At 42.7% G+C, this 13,655-nt stretch overlaps 1 long non-coding RNA gene across 1 annotated transcript in view; it reads right to left on the reverse strand.

Moving 5' to 3' along the window:
- Nucleotides 1-9,836, reverse strand: part of LOC308586327 — a 28,120-nt gene extending 18,284 nt beyond the window's left edge. Inside the window, exons 1-2 of the long non-coding RNA XR_014007816.1 lie at nt 9,359-9,836; nt 4,274-4,429 (exon numbers count right to left, since the gene is read on the reverse strand). This is a non-coding gene — a long non-coding RNA (uncharacterized lncRNA). The remainder of the gene's footprint in view (nt 1-4,273; nt 4,430-9,358) is intronic.
- Nucleotides 9,837-13,655: the final 3,819 nt, after the last annotated feature.

Below are 13,655 nucleotides of genomic sequence, written 5' to 3' on the forward strand. Positions count from 1 at the left end.
GCCCCAAAAATCCTTTTATTTTTGAGTGGCCAACCCCCCCCCCCATGCCCTCCTAACTTTCAGGGAGCAGATCAAAACAAATGTTTAGACACCAGGTTTTGGGTCTCCCAAAGGACTAGACTTCTCTGATGCTTTTCCAGTTATGGTTTGGTTTTATCTTTAAGGATGAAATGTAGAGTGTTTTCTTTATTTTGTAAATGTCAGAAGCTTCCCCACATTTCACAGAAAACAATATTTAAAATAAATTAAAAAGATACTCAAATGTGGATGTGGTAAAACAGTAAGCAGAAGTGGCATGTGTTCCAAGTTCTCGATTCTGAGACATTAGGAAACAGCCTGCGCTGGACAGGGTTGTACAGTAGTACCTCGGGTTACAGACGCTTCAGGTTACAAACTCTGCTAACCCAGAAATATTACCTCAGGTTAAGAACTTTGCTTCAGGATGAGAACAGAAATCGTGCTCCGGCGGTGCGGCAGCTAATGTGGTGCTTCAGGTTAAGAACAGTTTCAGGTTAAGAACAGACCTCTGGAATGAATTAAGTTCTTAACCTGAGGTACCACTGTATTTTCTTGGAAGGAGCAAGTCTTAGCTTAGGGCTTACCCAGCAGCACTGTCACTAGAGACTCAGGAGGCCTCAGTTGCCAGGAGTGCTTTCCTGCCTTCTTTGGCAGCTTTTGAACAGAGATGATTTACTCTTTCTAGTCCATGCTCTGCTAATTTTCAGACAAGGTTGCTGCAGTGCATTGTATGTGGTTCTTTTGTCTTCAGCTGATCACACAGAAACTCACTATGAGCCGAGTTAGTGGTTAAATGAACTTTATTTCTGAGGAAGCCAAAGAGCCTGTGTAGAATAGTAACCAACTTCTGTGTCACCTCTGTGTCGGCCCTCCAGGAGCCAGCTGTTTATGTCATATATGTATCTTAATCAGAACAAACACTCAGAAAACTGTGGGTTCGCTTGCCAATAAGAACATCAAAAGGTTATCTAAAAGTAGCCCAACTGGTCACCAGGCTATAAACAGTTTACGTAATCTCTTTCCTGGCTCTTAATCTGAGAGCTGAGCAAACTGCAGTGGTTGGACAATTAAGCAGCATAAAAGGACATCCAAGATCATTCAGGTGGATATTTTGGATGATTTCCCAGCCAATGTACAGATAGCTCCTCCAGGATCCCAGTACCTGTAATGACATGCCGGTCCCTGTAAGCCCATAAAAACAGTACACTATATGACCATTGGTGCCGCTTATAAAATGTTTGATCTCAGGGGGCAGAGGAGGGACGTTTCCTCCATGGTTTATTTAAATAGAACCTTTAATGTCTATTCCTGAAACTGGAGCTCATTCATTTTTTAAATGCCAAATGCAGATGAAGACTGCCATCTTTGGAATCTGTTCCCTTGAGTGACTGTTCATGGCCCTGGATTGGTTAGCAGAATGCTGAAGACAACTCTAGGATTTTGGGAAACTTTCCGTGACTCTCCTTGCAAGAGAGGATATTAGGATAACACATTCTTATTTTCAAATGTGGCACCCTTATATTCCTTTGTTCGTTGCCAGAAATAAGTACAGCTTTTTGTTCAGCGTGAACTAGGCAATGGGGAGCAGCGTAAGATAGCTGAAATTCAGTGAACCTCTGCATGCAGATGCTACAAAAGTGACGTACTTAGTGATGAAATTACCATAAGCAGTTCTCCCCGCTCAGCCAAAAGGGGATTTGTGGCCATAAGCCATTACTTTCCAGTAAAAGAAGCGATCTTCTTTGTAGCTCTGCTCTAAGCATAGTTCCTTAAAGAGATAGAATGAAAACTAGAGGAAGAAGCTGCTAAAAACTTTTCTGAATAAGCTGAGCACTCTCTAGCAACTAGCAAATTAAATAACTGATGGGGCATTAGTACTGTTATGAGTTTGTGGTTACCAGACGCATTCTAACCCTGGAACCAGCAAGTGCTAAAATATAAGACAGGAAGCTTCCTGTGTTTGTGTAATCACCTGGGTGATGGGCCATTAAGAAAACAAATGAAAAGTGATCGGCCATTAAGAGAGAACAAGGGAAAGGTAATGGGCCATTAAGAGAACAAACTCTTCAACAGTGAGAAGGACAAAAGGCAAAGTTGAGAATTGGGAGTTGGCTGTAATGCCACCTAGAAGTCAGAGAAGGAGAGCATGATGTTTGATTTCTGAACGCTCTCGCTAGGAGAGAAACAAGATCCTTTCTGGCTATTAATGCTGTGAACTCTTCCTCCACCACAGGATCAAGTTGTATATATGTGTAAATAAACCACATATCATAAAGACGCCACACTCTCTGCTATGCATCATTCCCAAAAAGAAACACGAACCCTTGATAAGCACCTGAACCCCCTGAAATCTCACACTGCTCAGAGATTGGGGTGGCATGCAAGAGTACAATATGAGAGCTATCTTGAAGCCATGTATCCTGTGTTCAGTCATTATGTGGAACATTAATGCAAAATTAACTGGAAGAGAGTTGCACTATAGAAGCAAGGAACAGTTTCTTTTTGTTTTCAAGAAGGAGGAGGAGGAAGAAACTTACCAATCTTATTTATCAAGTAAGTGGCCTTGGTGTGTTCTGTGGTGTTACAAGCCAAAGGAAAGTGGGAATTATGGTGCAGATTCTTTCTGACCTATTTCTATCCATCTTATGCCATCCATTCATCACTTTTATCTTAAAGTTCCTGGATGTCCAGATGAACCCCCCAATTTGAAAAAAACAACAACTTCTGATTAAGTAGATGCTAACATGTATCAAAATAGTATAAAAGCTGCTCTTCTGACTTAAAGGAGTTGGATGAGTCATATTCTTTGTAAATTTCCCCTTTGTAGATAAACAAACTGGTCATCCTGAAAACAAATATTCAGGCTCAATGAATTGTTAAAGTTTGCTTTGTTACACCCTAGATAATGAATCAATCATTTTTGTTTGTTTCAGTTATTATTAATCAAGTGGATGAATGGTTTCTCCATTTTTGTTTTGAGATTTACATGCCTACAGGTCTTGAAGAAAAAGAAACAGTGTGACCTCTTTTACAATTCCAAGTACACCTAATATCCATTATCCATTATCTCTGGAAAACATGTATCTATTTGAAGACACTCAGCAAGCAGATATGGCAAATCTTTACACAATTATTTACATTTCAAAGTCTAATGAAGAACCAAGTTTTAACGATACATTAACCCATGGGGTGTATAAACTATAGTTCAAGTTTGAAAGCCATAAAGACACAGTTTCTTAAGGCAGAAACCCAGTTTCTTTTCATATGAAGATGGATATCGCTACATCTGGGCTTGTGAGGACAGTGCAATCCTCTACAAGTCTTCTCAAAAGGAACTCCCGTTAAGTTTAGTGGGGCTAACTCTCAGGTAAGAGGCTACAGATTGCAGTCCAATTCTGCTACAAGAAGACCTGCCCTGGAGGATTGTTGGTAAGCCATCAACAGGGGCGCCGACTTATAAAAAATATTGGGGGAGCCCGCGAAAGCTCATGAATAATAAATAAGCTCATGAATATGCAGATAAAGTGGCGCCGCCTCCTCGTGAGCGAATAGGGGAGAGCGTGCTGCGCCTATTAATCAGCTCCGAAGGAAATTGGGTGGAGCTTTTGCTCGGGAGGGAGGGCAGGAGGCATGCAGCCCGACCCTGTGCATTTTGGGCTGGGGGAGGGGCGGCGGTGGCGCTCTGCTGGAGGGGCGCCCGAGATTATTGGGGGGCAGAGCCCCCCAAACGAATTTTTGAGGGGGCTCGGGCCCCCTCAGGCCCCATGGAGTCGGCGCCTATGGCCATCAAGGGGGAAAAACTTGCTTTGCCTTGTTTGTTGTATATAGGAAACAATGGGGATGCTTTGTTTGAAATTGTATGGGGTTCTACTTATACTGAAGGTTAAATTTCAGGATCTCTTCTAACACAGAGCTGGTTCGGAGATCCCATGCAACATGGTTTGGACCTACAGAAATGAGACCTGTGCTCACATGTTCCTCCCTCCCTTATATTTCTACTTCCCTCCTCTCATATTTAACTACTTATTTCAGCTCTGTTCACGTGTTACTTGCATGTGGAGCGCTCACATGTTGAAGAAGGGGAGAGGGTGTGCTGCTGTCCTGCTGCCAATGTTGTGTGACATGGAGTTTTGAAAAGGAACTGGCTACCAATTAGTTTCCAGGCCCAATTCAAAGTGCTGGTTTTGACCTACAAAGCCTTAAACGGCTCAGGACTGCAATACCACAAGGACTGCCTCTTCCCATATGAACCTACCAGGACCCTGAGATCACCTTCTGAGGCTCTTCTCCATGTGTCTCCTCCTTGAGAGGTCCAGAGGATGGCAACATGAGAACGGGTCTTCTCTGCAGTGGCTCACCATCTCTGGAACACTCTCCCCAGGGAAGTTCACCTGGTGCCTTCATTACACACCTTTAGGTAACAGGCAAAAATGTTCCTTTTTAACCAGGCCTTTGGTTGATCTGTTTGACATCCTATAACCTTTTAAAATGCGGTTCTTTTCTTGGGGTCTGTTTGTTATTGGGTTGTTGTTTTTATTCTGATTATATATATATTCTGTGAATTGCTCTGAGACCTCTGCGTATAGGGCAGTTTATAAATAATAATAATAATAATAATAATAATAATAATAATAATAATAATGTCCTATCGTAATGTAGATTTGTGTTTCCCCCCTTTTCTTCTTATGCCTGACTTTCAGCTAAGCTCAGAAGGATTCACCCTTCTCATTCCTAATAAACAATAGTGTAGGGGAGGCCATTCTAATTTATTGTATAGTAATATTAATTTCAACCTATATTTATTAGATATGTCAAGCTGTTTTGAAAATTCCTTCCTCACATCCACCTTCTTATCAGTTGCCTCCCACGGTGCTGGTTCATAAGTTTATCATTTGTTTATTTCCTAGCAGGTATTTGGCAAATACAAAAAGAACTTATTAATCAGCCACAGGTCAATAAATGTCGTCTCTCATTGTCCTCCTGAATTCCATCCAGTTAATTATTGTTATATCAGTCCTTAAGACAAGGCTATCTATCCTGCATAATTTTCCAGTCCTTACCTTTATTGAAAATGCCTCCTAACATTGTCTCATCAGCAGATTTCACTATCACACTCCTGCATCCTTTTCTAAACCCAATAATGAAAATATTGAGCAAGTGGCAGTCTATAACATCTTATTTTGAGCTCAAAATTGTGCCTTTTATTTTGCACATCATCCCTCCCCCCCCCCACCCTACCATTAACTGGTCATGGATCCATCTCAGAATATCTTCTTCAGCCCTTAACTGTTGTTGTAAACAAAAATTGCCCCTTTGCCTTATGGGGTATCCAAGAGCCCATACAGAGTCCTTACATAGGTTCCCTATTGGTAGGAGAAAATAACAGAGGCCAACCAGAGAATATTGAGAAGCAAAGCAGCTAGTAAGCTTGATCTTTATTGATCTGTTGCAACACGGCGCTCCTCTTACCCACAGGAAAGGAGGAAGAACTCAGAACAAATGGCGTGCAAGGCCTTATATGGACTTTTGAAATTGCCACCCTGTAGATCAAGACCACCCCCAGAAACATCATACATACATCACAGAAGGGGTGTAACCTAAGACCACCCCCCAGATACATCATACCTTCATCACAGAAAAGGCGGTTTAAAACAGAAATTTGAATGTTGTTTTTCTCCTGTCCTTGTTTATCTCCTGTCTGGCAGATTACTTGATTGGATTGCCTGGGGAGCCTGGGCAGTCTTTTGTAATGATAAATACTTAGTTCCTGGGCCAGGTCACAGGCTCACACCCTATTCAAAATAAAAAAATTCCTTCCTGTAGCACCTTAAAGACCAACTAAGTTAGTTCTTGGTATGAGCTTTCGTGTGCATGCACACTTCTTCAGATACGAAGTGCATGCACACGAAAGCTTATACCAAGAACTAACTTAGTTGGTCTTTAAGGTGCTACAGGAAGGAATTTTTTTATTTTGACTATGGCAGACCAACACGGCTACCTATCTGCAACTGGAACCCTATTCAAATACAGACATACCCTTAAGACAGGATTTGTGAAAGAAAAGACAATGGGGAGGCTTTTCCATTTTCCTTTGAGAAAACATTTGGTCAGTTTGGGACAGTTTGGGAATCAAAATGGTTCCCGGTCAGTCTTCCTGTGCTGATCTATGTACGTGCTTGGTTGGTACACTTATGAACATTTAAGATATATCTAAGACCTCAAAATTCCTATCACACTGTGCCGCTGCAACAATGTTTTACATAAGAAGAAGACGTGTTTTTATTGCAATACTGAGCCAAGTTATATCAATAAATTTATTCAGACCTCCCAAATGTCGTTAATGGCACACCCATACAAATCGAATGCAAGCTTATAATCACTCAAACTTGCATTTATCCACCTACCATTTTGGCAAGCAGCAAGGTGCTGTGGGAAAGCACCTATTAACTAGGGGAAATTTCTGTAGCAACAAACCAAACTCTGTATCAAGAACCTGAAGTCCTCTCTTTTAGTGCTGCTTAGGGTGGGCAGAGATAAAATAAATGGAAATTCTTCCTGTCAAATCTGGACACCTGTAGGCAATGGTGTTTAACAGAGCAGAAGGTGATATGATCAACGGAAGCTAATAAGTTTTAGTATCAAGATAGATTTTGCTTTTCTGTGTTTCCCTACTCAGTGTCTGCCCTGCAATTCTTCCAAGTCTGTTGTATCACCCAGACAAGGTATTGTGGTTTATAACAAATTCTGCTCAGTTTCAAAGCAGGACAACTACAATCCATGGATTATGAAGCTGGCTTCTTAAACGGGCCAGTTTGTTAGACTATGGTTCCTGGTCCAAACAACATGTCACCTTCCTCCTGCGAGTTCCTAACGTGTGGGGCTCTACTTCGACCTTTGGGTACCTCTTGATGTAATGCCATCAGATTTGGCATGAGGGATCCTGAAGTGACCTTTGTCAATGTTTGGATACCAGGAGCCATTTTGATTTAAGATGGGGGACTGAAACATGAATTTGGAAGAACGTTACCCATTTGGGGGCATATGTTTGGCTGCCTCTCAAGATAGTGACCCCAGATTGGGCATGAGGGTTCCTAGGTAGGGGGGCAATGGCCTTCATCAATGTTTGGATGCCGGGTGCCATCATGATCCAAGATGGTAGACTGGAACATGGCACCACTCATTTTATTTTGGCACATGCTCAGCCACTTCTCAATATATCGTCAAGCGCCATTTAGAATCAAGATGGCAACCCAGTATGAATTCACAACTAGTCCAAGCAAAATTATTGTCATGACATGACCAAACACACAACTTACACTATCCTTTTAAGAAGCATGTTTGTTTGTTTGTTTCTAAAACTTATCAGGCAGCACCAGGCACTCTCCATTATTAATAAACATTCACTTTCTTGTTTTCTTAAACCCAGTGTGATTGCATCCACAAAAAGTGTACTCCTCCAACAGGAATTCTGTTGCAGTTCAGCTTCTGCCAGTGTTTGAATGCTAACAATCACTAGCTAGCTTGAATTGTGTCTGGTGTGTCTGGGGGTAATTCCTTCATCCCATTCACACAAGTACAGATCGTTGGTGTTTGCACACAGAAAAATGACCTACTTGCTTTCATATTTTATTTCCCAGCTACCCAAACCCTTTCAAATTTCCCAACTACCCCCTAAACTTATATTGAAGATACCTGATCTGACTGCTGATGCACCTAAATTAATTCAGCAGCCGAGTCTTTTTTTTTAGTCCATCCAGAGATATATGGCACCTTTCCAACATACGAGCAAGCACAGGCTGGCTTCTGTTTCCTACCAAGTGGCATAAAAGAAGCTTTCCTATCCAAGAACACTCCATCCCTCCATGTTGCACTTAGTGGAGCTGCAACTTTCATTGATTATATTGTAAATGTATAATGTACTGTTTGGAGAGCAGATGTATAGTAGTAGATAGCTAGGGCCTGTGCTGAGAAGTCCTCAGACCACAATCTCATGGCATTAGCAGCACTCCTCCTATATTGTTGAGACAATATTTGCCTTTCTTACAGCCTGTTGTAAGGGTTACTAAGCCAGGGGCAGATGGCCAGCTCCCATGGGCAACTTGAACCACAGATCTAGCCTCTTGCCCATGCAGACATAGGAAAAGACTTGAGCATGGAGGAGGAGGGAAGTGGAGAGGTCAGGTTGGGGTGGTGGAGGCGGCTAAGTGGCAGCAGACCTGCACCATTCTTGACCGGTGGGTAGTGGCTGAGGAGGAGCGCCAGTGAGGAGGAAGGAAGGAGGTACGAGGGAGGGAGAGGAGGTCTTTTCTCTTCTCTCTATTGTCACTCATGCTGGGCCAAGCTCCTCATCAGCCGCACCAACAATGACACAACCGCCATTTTGGCTGGCCGAGCTCAAATACAAAAGAAAAGGTCTCCCGTTTGAAGTCCAAACAGAACAGGGGACATTTTTGTCCCAAAACAGGGTGATCCTGTTTTTTACAGGATGGGCTGCGACCCCACTCCCTACAGACTTCACGCCCACAAACATGATTTCAAACACATAAATAGAGCTTTTATGTCAGCGTCTTCCCAAAATTCCATCCATGGAGGTTTCCACTGAAATGCAAATAGCATCTTAGAGGGGTGGGTTTTTGTTGGGGCTGTGAAAGGGGGAGGAAATGTTAAACTTCCCCTCCCCACCCACCTCAGTCGACATCAGAGGCTGTTTGGCATTCCTCCCCCCCCCCAGCCAATTACATAACAAAAACCATATATAGAGGGGATATCTAGCCTGGTCCCTAGGCTGAAAAGCAACAATTTCTTAAGGGAAAGAGTAGCTGCCTTGATGCAGCAACTGTCTTGGGCAAGTGGCAAAAACCTTGTGCGCAGCACACAGAACAGTTACTGTATTTCTGCAGAACAATGAAGGATCCTATTTATGCCTGTGCAGCAGAAACAAAAGGGCAAAACCAGAGAGATCTGGCTTTTGCCCATGCAGGTTGGAACTTGTTCCTATGGTTGAGCAATGCTAAGGCAACCTGAATGAGCACAAGTGAGTGAGTGAGTGAGTGAGTGAGTGATCTCCCTTCTCTTAGGAAGATAAATAACACGAACTGGTTGTGGAACTATAAGCACCCTGTACTTGCAAAGACATTAGACCCCCAAATACAAACAATTCCAGTATTTTTTTTATTATTTTTTAAATTAATTGAAACATTCAAAACATGAAAAGTATACCATAATGCAGGGGACTAATTAAAGCTGAGCCAAATATCCACCACCACTTTTGCAGGGCCATTGCCCCTTGCACAGTTCTTTTGGTTGGGGGCAAATTGTAATAACTGGGGAGGCGTCTTACCTTCAAACAAGAGATGGCTGAAGGTTTCTCTTTCTCTCACAAAAAGGAAAAGTCCTGCTGCCACTTCGAGTAGCAACTTGGCTGCTCTTAGCAGTCTGCTGGCCAGATTCCTAGGACATAATGCCCCCTGGGAATAATGCTTCATCATAGTGTAGTGTCATATCCAGGGGCATTCCTGGGGAGGTGGGGGAGAGATGATAGTCCCCACTGGTAAGAGCCAAGTAAATTAGTAGGAGCTGCTTCTGTTCTGGTTACACTCACACAGGTAGCAGAATCAAGGGGTAGATTCCTGTAAATGATGGAACTGCAGAACCAGCACTGATTCCTTTCCACTGTTAATCACATTGACCCTCATTTGTCATTTTGTTGCCCATTAATCTGGTTAGATGAGTTCTTTGTAGTCTTGGGCCTTAATAACACTTGGGACTTAATAACACTGAATAATGCTTTCCCAGCATTTCTAGTATATTTTGATATTATTTCTACTGTCACCAATATCATTTTCCCAGAACATCCAGAAATGCTTGTGGAGTTTGGAATTAGACAAATGAACTGAAGACATTCAGATTCAGAGGTGATTAGTCCCTGAATAAAGGTAAAGGGGGGGGACCCCTGACCATTAGGTCCAGTTGTGGCCGACTCTGGGTTTGCGGCGCTGATCTTGCTTTATTGGCCGAGGGAGGTACAGCTTCTGGGTCATGTGGCCAGCATGACTAAGCCACTTCTGGTGAAACCAGAGCAGTGCATGTAAATGCTGTTTACCTTCCTACCGGAGTTGTACCTATTTATCTACTTGCACTTTCGATGTGCTTTCGAACTGCTAGGTTGGCAGGAGCAGGGACTGAGCAACGGGAGCTCACCCCGTCGCGGGGATTCAAACTGCCAACCTTCTGATCGGCAAGTTCTAGGCTCTGTGGTTTTTGCTACCAAACAATGAAGGCTGTTGCTTTCCTATCTTGCTGGTGGGCTTCCCAGAAGGACTCAGCTAGCCAATGCAGGAAATAAGATGGGCTGGTTTGGACCTTTGGTCTGATCCAACACGTCCCTTCTTATGTTCTGAAATGGCTATCCATTATAAGATGACACATTTTATAAATTAGGCTTGGTGTGTGTGTTTGTTTTACTGATGCTGTTCCTATACCAGATCACCTGACTGACACACAGAAATGTAACAGGTGAAGGATTTCCAGTACCAGAGAAGCCTTTCCTACTGCATTTCTCTGTATAGACAGCTGTTAGAGACTTGGGAGTTGTGTGTGTGTGTGTGTGTGTGTGTGTGTGTGTGTGTGTGTGAGAGAGAGAGAGAGAGAGAGAGAGAGAGAGATGGAAACTTCATTATAAATTACATAGACTAGATTCCCCCTTGCATTTGCGTACACTAACTGCCACCTGCTGGTCTATACAATCACTACAACAGATTAGAATCCAAAGTATCCCTAATAAGCATCCCTTGAAAGTTTCGGAAATGGGAGAGAAAATCCAGTTCCCCTCTTCCTTTCACATAGGGTTGCCATATCCCCCAAAGTGAAAATCTGGACAAAGATCCTATTTTAAAATAACAATTAAAAGGGCACTGACAAGTGACTGATCCTCATAATACTGACTACTCACTCCAATTTATAATCAGAAATAGCCAAGATTTAAACAACTAAGCAGGTCTTCATATAAAATAATTCTGAATGCAATAACATTTTGCATCTCAAACTGCTTGACATTTTGCTGAGCTGCTGTGGAGAAAGTTATTGCCGTGGAGAAAGTCATATAGTCAACCCACCTTCTTTGACTAGTATTCTAATACCTCTTTGTAAAAAAAACAACAACCCTGCACCGAAATGGGATTTTGGTACCCATAAAATTAAATGCATTTGTAGAATTCTCCTAGTCATATAGTCCCAAAACCAGCTCCTATACAACTAAATAATTCTGATCAAGAAAACATGTAAATGGCCACTTTTCCTGGTAGAAAGGCAAAATGCAAATACCTGCAACTTGCTAATCAATGGACACTTATTGTTATAAGAATTCTAAGGTGTCATAAATAACATGAATGTTCATAAGGAGACAAGGTAAACACACATACAGTATATAAACCACATGTCTGGAATAGTACAAGAGAGCTATCCTGAAGCCATCTAGAGACTCTTAATGATGCCAAATATTCCTCTGCAGAAGGAAATGTTGTTGTTTAGTCATTTAGTCGTGTCTGACACTTCGTGACCCCATGGACCAGAGCACGCCAGGCACTCCTGTCTTCCACTGCCTCCCACAGTTTGATCAAACTCATGCTGGTAGCTTCGAGAACACTATCCAACCATCTCGTCCTCTGTCGTCCCCTTCTCCTTGTGCCCTCCATCTTTCCCAACATCAGGGTCTTTTCCAGGGAGTCTTCTCTTCTCATGAGGTGGCCAAAGTATTGGAGCCTCAGCTTCAGGATCTGTCCTTCTAGTGAGCACTCAGGGCTGATTTCCTTCAGAATGGATAGGTTTGATCTTCTTGCAGTCCATGGGACTCTCAAGAGTCTCCTCCAGCACCATAATTCAAAAGCATCAATTCTTCGGCAATCAGCCTTCTTTATGGTCCAGCTCTCACTTCCATACATCACTACTGGGAAAACCATAGCTTTAGCAGAAGGAAATATCTTGGGGGGGAAACCACTCCCAATGGTTCTTTTCACTTACAAATCCTGCTTTAAGGGCATATTTTGTGCATGAATAGGGTAGGTCAGGGGGACGCGGGTGGCGCTGAGGGTTAAACCACTGAGCCTAGGGCTTGCCAATCAGAAGGTCAGCGGTTCGAATCCCCATGACAGGGTGAGCTCCTGTTGCTCGGTCCCAGTTCCTGCCAACCTAGCAGTTCCAAAGCACATCAAAGTGCAAGTAGATAAATAGGTACCGCTCTGTAAGGAAGGTAAACGGTGTTTCTGTGCGCTGCTCTGGTTCACCAGAAGCAGCTTAGTCATGCTGGCCACATGACCCGGAAGCAGTACGCCTGCTCCCTCGGTCAATAAAGCGAGATGAGCACCGTAACCCTAGAGTCAGTCACGACTGGACCTAATGGTCAGGGGTCCCTTTACCTTTTTAGGGTAGGTCTGGGACCTGGATTCAAGAACGAAGGTATTTACCATCTCAAAAGAATGACCATCTCAAAAGAATGACCTCTTGAGCAATGAGAGGATGAATGGGTGACAAGATCAGCTGTATTTTGACTGGTTCCCACCAGTGGTGCTGCTATAGGACTTACTTATCTGCATTGCCCTGGGAACGTCAAATGTACCTGCTTCTGCATTTGTCACAGGTCTGCCTGGTTACCTGTGTAATTTTGGAAAAATTTGGTTGGTGTCAGCTGGTGTGGCTTGTAGATTTCTTGTGGACGATGCCTGCCTGCCACCTGTGTTTTTAAAATGAGGCGTCTTCTCCAACTTTCTCCCAATAATTCAGACCCCTATGAACAAAAAGTGCATTTAAAGAATGCACCAGAGTCAAACCTTCTTGCTGCAGAAAGAGCAGGAGCCTGACAATAGGACCTTAACACCTGACACCACTGTTCTAATTTGACCGAGAGATTTCTTGCTTGTCAGCAGGCAGTTTGAAGTGCTTTCATATCGTGCAGCCAAATATAACTCATTGTACCATGCACATCATATTTTCCCTTTGTCACTGGGACTCGGGGGGACTGACTGCATCAGGGGCTGTACTAATGGGCAAGCCGGGTCCATATAAAATATGCAAATGTCAAAAAGTGAAGTGTTTGTATGGTTACAAATTCCCTGCAAAAGAACACAGCACAAAAACATTACAACAGCAGCAGTGCTATCAAACATTAAATACCAAATGTGTATCTGGCGATTTGACAAGTACCCAAGGGGTGAGCACATGAAATGTTATAAGGGGTTGGGAGACATTATATTTCATGTCATTAGCAAGGGTCTATAATCTTGCAAGAGAAGGCTACCTGTCCACTTGTCAGCGCAAATCAATCTGGCAATCTTTCTGGCTGCTGTATGGCTCAGTCAGACAAAAAGTGCCTGCAGAGCAAATGAGTCATATCACTAATAAATGATAGTAAATTACATAGGTACTTAATAAAGTTACTTATTTCCTTTTTTAAAAGGGTCTAACTAGCAAAGCACAGAACTCTTCCTTCCCCTAAATAGGTATTTATTTATTTAGATAAATAGCTAGATAACTAGTTCCATACTCAAAGAAACAAAGAGTCAAAACCAAATATAAAATTAAAAGACTGCTTCTTTTAATCCTATACCCACTTCCCTGGAAGTAAGCACTTTTGAACTCAGTGG

This window comes from Podarcis bocagei (assembly GCF_964188305.1).
Source record: "Podarcis bocagei genome assembly, chromosome: 4".
In the NCBI taxonomy this organism is placed as follows: domain Eukaryota; kingdom Metazoa; phylum Chordata; class Lepidosauria; order Squamata; family Lacertidae; genus Podarcis; species Podarcis bocagei.